Source organism: Balaenoptera physalus, assembly GCF_965194825.1.
Source record: "Balaenoptera physalus genome assembly, chromosome: 2".
NCBI classification, from domain to species: domain Eukaryota; kingdom Metazoa; phylum Chordata; class Mammalia; order Artiodactyla; family Balaenopteridae; genus Balaenoptera; species Balaenoptera physalus.
Genome location: NC_138883.1, coordinates 133,920,228 through 133,928,948, shown reverse-complemented (window position 1 = coordinate 133,928,948; position 8,721 = coordinate 133,920,228). Strand labels below are relative to the sequence as shown.

General features: G+C 37.0%; 1 long non-coding RNA gene across 2 annotated transcripts in view; it reads right to left on the bottom strand.

The window, feature by feature from the left end:
- Positions 1-8,721, bottom strand: part of LOC309650689 — a 51,891-nt gene that overhangs the window by 19,485 nt on the left and 23,685 nt on the right. The window contains exon 4 of one of the 2 annotated variants that reach the window (XR_014257684.1): positions 90-891. This is a non-coding gene — a long non-coding RNA (uncharacterized lncRNA). The remainder of the gene's footprint in view (positions 1-89; positions 892-8,721) is intronic. The other variant, XR_014257685.1, reaches the window with a different exon arrangement.

Genomic DNA, 8,721 nt, shown 5'->3' with positions numbered 1-8,721 from the left:
TTAATATTTTTTTGGCATTTATTGCTTCATCCCAAACACTGTTTCCAGGAAGGAATCTCTGTCATCCTGTAGCTAGTGTTTATTCATACCTCTTCACTCTTGCACCCATCAGTCTGCCTTCCAAAAAACATCCTTGATACAGTTCAGTGCATTGAGAAGAAAGTAAGCTTCAGAACGAGGCAGATCTGAGTCTGAATCCATTTTCCCATATTTCTTAGCTGTGTAATCTTCAGAAAACTCTACTTTCTCTGAGTTTCAGCTCCAGGATTTGGTGAGAATTAAATAGGGTTGCATATGCAGAGCAACCAACACAGGCCCTGGAATACAATACATTAGTCACTAACACAGGTCATTACTTCCTTCTGCCTCTCCTCTCTGCACCTCTCCAAACTTACTGATTTTTCAAGTTCCATCTCCCATTCTAGTTCAAAATCCTTCATGACCCTCCCTGGGCAGCATGGTGTCAATTTCTAATTATGTTTTCTGGACAACTCACTTAGCACCTATACACAGATTCATGCACTTAGTGAGTACATGGCAGGTCTCACCACCCAAATAGAAGAAGCAACCCACTCATCGCATCTAAGGCTCTCATTTATTATAAGCTTTCAATCAGCAGCTTACGATGCAGAGCTGAATCTTATCAAGTTGAGTTTTGAATGCTAAAGTAAACTTATGAGTCATAATATGTAATAGAATAGTAAAAACTGCAGTCTGCAGTCATGTTTCTTCTTGTTTCACCTGGAACAGGCTGAAAAGCTATCAGTGGCCCATGGGTGGTACCTGGTGGCTGGATCTGAGTTGTCAAGATAGGATATCACCATCCAGAGAGGCAAGAGGCCTCAAAACACCCAGGAATAGTCCTGATTCTTGTCAGACTGTGGAAAAGTGCTAAGAACATAAATTGGTGAGAGCATTTGATAAGGTAAAGTGAAGTACTTGGGTCCTACAGCCATAATTTCTTCTCTTACAAGTCCGCCAGTCAAGTAGATTACTTGGGAGCTTGGTTTCTATGGTAAGGAAGCAGAAAAAAGAGAGAGAAGAACAGAGGCACACAATAATATCTGTCTAAGGTGTGTTTCTGTTAGTACTTTTCTGTCTAAAATTATTGACATGCCAAATCTAATGATTAAATCCCAAGCTTTAGGTCCAAATGCCTGAAATGCCCTTATTTTACTTCTAAGAAGTTACTAGTTCTTTTATTCTCATACACTTACTTGTCTTCCAAGCAGTGAACAACATAAATAAAGTTATTTTTATATTTGATAATTTAAAGCCATCACTTAATAATATATCTTTAATATAACATTCTTCTCAGAGATCCTTTCAAAGTCTTATTTTTTATATTCAGGAGAAAACAAACTATATTTACCTCTTCCTGGTGGCGTCTAGAATGTAAATAGGAATAAATATATAGGTAGGAATCATGTGTTGTGCTGTCAGTTGAGTCTGATTTTTTTTCTTCAAAAATTGAAATAAAAATGCACTAAGCGGTGCATTGGAAGAATCCCTTTTTATTACATTGTCCCCATGAATGAAAGTTGAATTGTTTGGCCTCAGTTAATTTTTTAGGAAACTTGCAAATGAAGAGGAAGTCAAGCTTTTAAGAAACTTTTGGTCATAAACATAAGATTTTGATGCCAGAGAGTAATTAGTGCTTTGTTCCTCTTTTGAATAGCAAGGGAGGGAAGGTTTTTTGGCTCTCTCTCATTCAATTCTATTGACCTGCCAAAATTTTATAGAATTTAGTAACATCTATTATTTCTTTTTACATATAGTTATCCCTGTCCCTTACTTGTATTATTGCCTGTTTCTTCTTTGCTTTTTTTTATTTTGCATGTCATAAAAATGCTGAATTTGTACAACTTTCAGGTAATTATTTTTATGAGCTCACTGCAGGTTATCTTCAGTGCCATCACAAAGCCTTCCAGTGGTCAATGAATCATACAGAATATTTCATGATTCCTCATGCAGGATTGCTGCAGAAGCATAGATCAGTCCGTAGAAATACTTTTAAAAGTTGGGAGCAAAGAGCGTTCTTATAACATTGTTTTTCTAATTATAAAAGCAGTACACATATTGTGAAATATTTAGAAAGTAGAAAAAAAAGCGGAAAAAAGTAATTAACCTCATAAATATTTTTAACATTTTAATTTATATCTTTCTGTTATATATGCTAACATGCACAAATGTAGAGTTTTGTACTCTGATTTATTTTCACTTACATCAGAAAGAGAATATTTTCCTTTGTCACCAAAGAGTTTTCAAAATTATTTAAGAATTACTTTTATATCATTGTCTGAATAAACTATAATTTAAATTGATATTGACTTTTAGACTATTTTGGGTTTTTACCTGAAAAAAAAGCCTAACATAGGAAAATAGAGAGACATGATTTTATGCAGTTTAATTTGGTCTGGTTACACAAATTCTCCTTCCCCCACCCCATGCCTGAGTCACACATAATTAAGATTCTCTTCTAAATTCAATGAGTTTAAAAAGTTTAATGAGCCTTTTCTGAAATAACAAAACATAAGATTCAAGTTAAAGAAAAGCACCTTATTCAAAGGAGATGATAGTTAAATGGTAAACAACAGCTGTCACTAAACTGAGAGCAGCTAGGAAGGGTCTGTCTTTCTATCAGATGATTCACAAACTTGAACTAGAACTTCTGAACTCTAGAACAGGGGGTTCTGTGGCAAACTATGGCCCAAGGGCCAAATCCAGGCCCATGGCTGCTTTTGCATTACCCATAAGACAAGAATAGTTTTCACATTTGTAAATGGTTGAAAAAAATCTAAAGAAGAATGATATTTTGGGAGGCATGAAAATTATATGAAATTCATATTTTCATGTTCATAATAAAGTTTTATTGACATATAGTCAACACTCATTTGTTTAAATATTTCATTGGCTGTTTCACACTATTAACAGCAAAGATCAGTAGCTTCTGAACAAAGCACAAAACTATTTACTATCTGGTCTTTTACAGAAAAAGTTTTCAGAAAAAAGAGTCCTGCTCTAAATGATCATCAGGTTTTGAGTAAAGTAGCATTAGAAAAGTCTAGGCTCATTTTCTTTCCGCCCTCACTCTGAATCCCTTTCCTTTTACTTAGCAGTATTATTTGCTCCCATCAGGGAAATAAGGATTGCCAGTATTCATTTGCTATCAGAGTTGCCTTTGAACTTCAGGAAAGCCGCCATCTTGTTTTTGTTCACTTCTCTAAAGCTTAGTGTCTGCCACATGAAACACAAGTAAGTTCTTTAAACTTCTTGTTATCTTGAGACAGGGCAAGACCTTTACCCAATTTATTTAGTTATGGAGGAGAAGAATGAAAGATTGGGTCCTAAGTGTTATTCAATGGCATGACATGGTTTTCCCTGGAAAGCAGCCAGAACTGATGCTTATGAGGTGTTTGTCTGATGAACTGTACCCCTGTGACACTAAGCAGAGCCTGGAGGAGGTGGCAGTCCATCTTTCTAACTCAGGTTTGACTTACAAATCAGAAGAATGTGCAAGGTCCATGGAAGCCAGACCCACCCCTGAGACAGTCTAACAAGGGGGCAATAACCCCTGCTTGTTGAATAACCGTTTGGAAGGTGGGATGATTTGGATTGTTGTTGAAGTGTATTATAAGACTTTCGCGAGAGCAAAATAGACCCTAGGTAACTGCTGACTGTGATGTTTGCTTTAGTAACAGGAAGTATGGGAAATAATTATTAGCCAATGTCTATAGGTTACAGAGAAACTTTCTACATAAAGGAAGCCATATGTTGAATGTATGGAAACTTCCAGCACAGCTGACATAAACAGAAAAAAAAATAACAAAAATGTTGGGAGGCTGAGAGGAAGGGAACACTGTGTCAAAATGCCTCCAGGATAAAATTCCACATTCAGAAAAATAAGATGAGCCCAAATATTTGATAATTAAATTCTCTTATAATAGGATTTTATTATTTCAGAAATCTGGATGTACCATGAGTTACTTCCTGCTACCCCAACTGTCCTCAACTTCAGTTTTACAGTCAGATTGGAATTGTACATGCTCTGTACAAATTCATGAGGCTCTAAGAACTGATTTTCGTTCTGGCCATGAAAACAAATTCTACAAGAGTGTTTGACAGTGTTTACAATAAGTAAAATTCTGGGTATCTGAGGTCAGTATGAAATGTAATGACTTTGCAAAGACACAATTGCCTTGTATGTGTTACTACATTAAATTTAAGTGACATTTTAGTTTTTCCAATTAAAAAAGTAGTATATTTATTATAAAAAATTTAAAAAAAAAAAGAAATTTTAAATGAAACCTCCATCATCTCTCTACCCAAAGACAACGTTACTTAAGGAGTGCTTCCTTTCAGTCTTTTGCTGTGATATTTTTTCACAGTTCTAATTATACTCAAAGTTCAGTGTAGTCACTTGCTTTTTCACTTAACTGCATAACATAATTTCCATATAAGACATTTACAGTTATCTTGAAAAAACCTTAGGGATGGATAGGTAACCTATTAGAATGTTTGGATATTAAGAATAAAATTAAATTCAATACCCAAAATGCACATTTTCTGTAATCACAGAAGAAGCAAAACTTTTGTAACTTTCTTTTTATCTCATGAATTCTTTTTTGGCCAAGATCTTACAGTCTGGGTGAAGACCAAAACAAAACAAAAAAAAAGTGGGGGAGGAATAGGATGGGGAGAAACCAAAAAAAAAAAAAAAAAAAAAGTCAAGAAAAAATGAGAAGGAAGAGCCAGAGAATTGAAAAGAAAATATGCCATTCCCGAAATACATCTGGTCCTGCTGAGAGTAATAGTGTTTGTGTAAATGTGTAGACAACTCCCTAAGCTGAATTTTTCAAAAGCCTACCTCTTTGATACTTATTGCATTAATCCCATGATCCACACAATTGACATTCAATAAAGAAAAATGGACCCAGAACAGAATTCATTTTTTAAAATACTTAAGTCTTTTAAGTTAATTTTGTATTTCACGTTTTCCCTTCTTATTTCAATATAGGCAAATTAGATATGGAAACAAGGCCATGCCAGACTGGCATGGCTGGTATTGACCTGGCGGGGAGCCGTCTCCTTGCAGTGGGTCACACAGCGTGGCTGTGGCCGGTCTCAGGAGCAGCACAAAAGTCATAGGATCTGATGCCAGAAGGCAGAATTCCTTACACTCCAATTCCTTACACTCCAATTACTTACTTACTCTCCAATTCCTTACACTGCCCAAAACAAGTTTTTCCTTGAGGTCTTCTTTTTGTGAAATCTCTGTACTAGGGCTGTGTGTGTCCATGATACAAAACCCCAATGTCACTTGCCCTCTTCACGGGAACCAGGAGAGAAAGTAATCCGAGATATTCTTGGTCTACCTCAACACTGAGACATCATAACATTGAAGTGTAGATTTATAGCATGCTTTATGTATATTTTCTTAGTCCCAGGGCCCCCCTTTTCACAGATACATACACAACATGTCATGTAGAAAATATAAATCGTTGATGGTATAGGCACTTTCTTCCTTTTTAAACCTTTCCAAAGGTCTTTTTGTTAAATACACCCAGATGCCGTTTGACAGATGAGGGGCTAATTGCTCTGTGAATTACCTCTATCGATTCCTGTTTCATGTTGAGCCAAACAAACAAAAGATATTAATGCTTTGAAAAAAATGAATGATGACCTTTCTCTGCAAACACAGCTTGCGGTCTCTGATTATTGGTGATTCCAGAGAGCAGCGGTCAATGGCAATAGCTGTAACGCTATGATCACTATAATAAGCTTGCCTGACCTTCTCTGCCATGTTAAGTGGTTTAAATTTATTTGCCCAACAACAGAAGAGCTTTCATTTAAAGTCACAGAACATTCAATTCAATTTAAAGACGTAGTGTCTTCTTTCCTCTCCTTCCTTTCCTGTCCACTTCCCCATTTCAAACACCTCCATCCCAAGTTTCTGAATTGTTTTGCCACTGCAGAATAACCACTTTACTTGTGAAACCCATTCCTTCAGCTCTTTTTGGAATCTGGATGCCATTTTCTCTTTTTACTTGTTCTTTCTTAAGACGCTAGAACATTTTGTTTCTGTCTCTGTGTAAGTTCATTTTTGTGGATCAGGTTTGGTGTTCTAGATAATATGAGCTGTATAAGAAATCAAAAATGCATATTATCTAGAACATCAAACCTGTATACTGTATAGCACGGAACTCTACTCAATATTCTGTAATAACCTATATGGGAAAATAATCTGAAAAAGAATGGATATATGTATATGTATAAATGAATCACTTTGCTATACACTTGAAACTAAAACAACACTGTAAATCAACTATACTCCAATAAAAATCTTTTAAAAAAATTCAAAGGTAGAGAATTGGTAAAGATGAATGCCTTTAATACACAAAATCTGAACTCTCATAGGTAAGGAAATTTTGAGCTGTGGTAAATGACAATAAGGATATATATAATCAAAGGAAAAAACAGAATGAATGAATAGTGATGCTGGGTAATAATTCTAAGAAAACCAAGAAAATTGTTGCTCAAATAAATATTTAGAAACATTCTCATTTAAGAAAAAGAAAAAAAGGGGCTTCCCTGGGGGCGCAGTGGTTGAGAATCTGCCTGCCAATGAGGGGACACAGGTTCGAACCCTGGTCTGGGAAGATCCCACATGCCGCGGAGCGACTATGCCCGTCAGCGACTATGCCCGTGAGCCACAATTGCTGAGCCTGCGCATCTGGAGCCTGTGCTCCGCAACAAGAGAGGCCACGATAGTGAGAGGCCCGCGCACTGTGGTGAAGAGTGGCCCCCACTTGCCGCAACTAGAGAAAGCCCTCACACAGAAATGAAGACCCAACACAACAATAAATAAATAAATAAATAATTAAAAAAAAAAAAAAGACCTGTCAAAAGCTGAAAACTTAAAAAAAAAAAAAAAAGAAAAAGAAAAAAAGAATGCAAGAGGGTGTAGTCCTAAGCTCACTAGCCTGGGAGCCAAGAGATCCAGTTCCATTTTTGTCCTTAATTAATGAGACTTTGAATCAGCCTTTTTTGTTTTTTACCCCCAGAGCATGCTCATCCAACTTGGTAAATGCGGAGGACAGGGCCCAGTGACCTCAGAGCTTCTTTTCAATTGAAACATACTAATTTTCAAGATATCTCTACTTAAAAAAAAAAAAAGAAAAAAAACAAAAAACTCTTTCATGTAAATAGCAAAGTTGTAACTTGGCAGTTAAGAAAACATGTTTGTGGCTCCTTTAAGGACTTCCTGAGCTTCTGTCAACAAAACTTCGTAATAGTGAACATGAGTAAACCACAAATGGCTAAAGCCTTGAATGGTTAGGAAGTGGATGCAACCCCCCTTGGTTTAGGTGGAAATCTCTTGAAAAGGGTACCCCTGACACTTCCACCAGTTTCCTGGTAAGAGACAAGCCAAAAATACCAAGGAAGTAGTTCTCCTTAGAATAGTTTGGTCCCTGTGCTATAAGATTAAAGCAGGAAGCAAAGAGAAAAACACCACAAATAATCAAAAGGCTTCCTGCCTAAGTCTGACATTCTCAAGAAGTGAGGTCTGAATTTAGATAGAGAACTGGGTGATTTTTAAGGTGACTTTCCTTAAACATTGTCTCCTCAAGACAGTGACCAATAAAATCACTGAGCCATTCTCGAGCTATACCTGAGTTTGCCATGTTAAGAACCTCATGGAGTATAAGAAAATGCGAGATATGGTTCCTGACCATGTCAGATTCCTTGCTCTGCCCTCGAAGCACCAGGATCTTTCTCAGCAATAGGATATTTGCAAATGCTGTGTGCTTTCTCAACATAGAATGCCTTTCCATACTTCTACCCTTCAAAATCCAAACCTAGGGGCTTCCTAATCCCTACTTACTCTTTAAAATTTTTCTAGGCTTATCTCTCCTCTGCCAGAATGCCTTCCATAACACACTATGGGATTCATCATAGCACTGAGAATATACTTCCATCTCAGCACTTTGCAAATCTATATGATTTGCTACTCCTTTGTCTCATTCCCCTAAAAGTTCACCCTTTGTGTCTCAGGCTGTAGTCACAGAAGTTGGGTCTTATTAGGTGTCCAACTGATGCTGGAGGATGGATAAGTGAGGGAACGAATGAGTCCTACTGTATCAGATAACTATTGCTGTAAAACAAACCACTCTAAAAGGCAGTGGCTTTAGACAGCCATTGTTTATTATCACTTGTGAAGCTGTAGGTCACCTGGCACTTGGTTGATCAAAGCCGAGCTTGGCTGGGATGACTCAGCTGGGATGACTCCATTATCTATGTTTTTCAGTTTCCTCCTGGAACCTGGTATGTGCTCCTCAAGGCCACAGCAGAAGCACAAGAAGGAAAGCAGAAACTCCCAAAGCCTGTTGAGGCATAATATCATTTCCACCTTGTTCTTTTGGCCACAGCAAGCCACATGGGGAACCTAAGTCAAAGGACAAGTCAATATACCCTTCTCCTTTAGTCACATGGCAAAGTCACATATTAAAGGGTATGGGTACAAAGAGAGATGAAAAATCAGTCTCAGTCATGAATCCAAACCCATTAAGAAGGAAATACTGACAACCATATTAAGATAGGAATAGAAAATTGGTTACTCATCGTTAAAGCTATTTGGCCAAACTCCAGTGTCATCTCCTTTATTCTCATATCACCAGCCCATAGCCCAACCATTTAATGACCTATGTGGTCCATAAATGT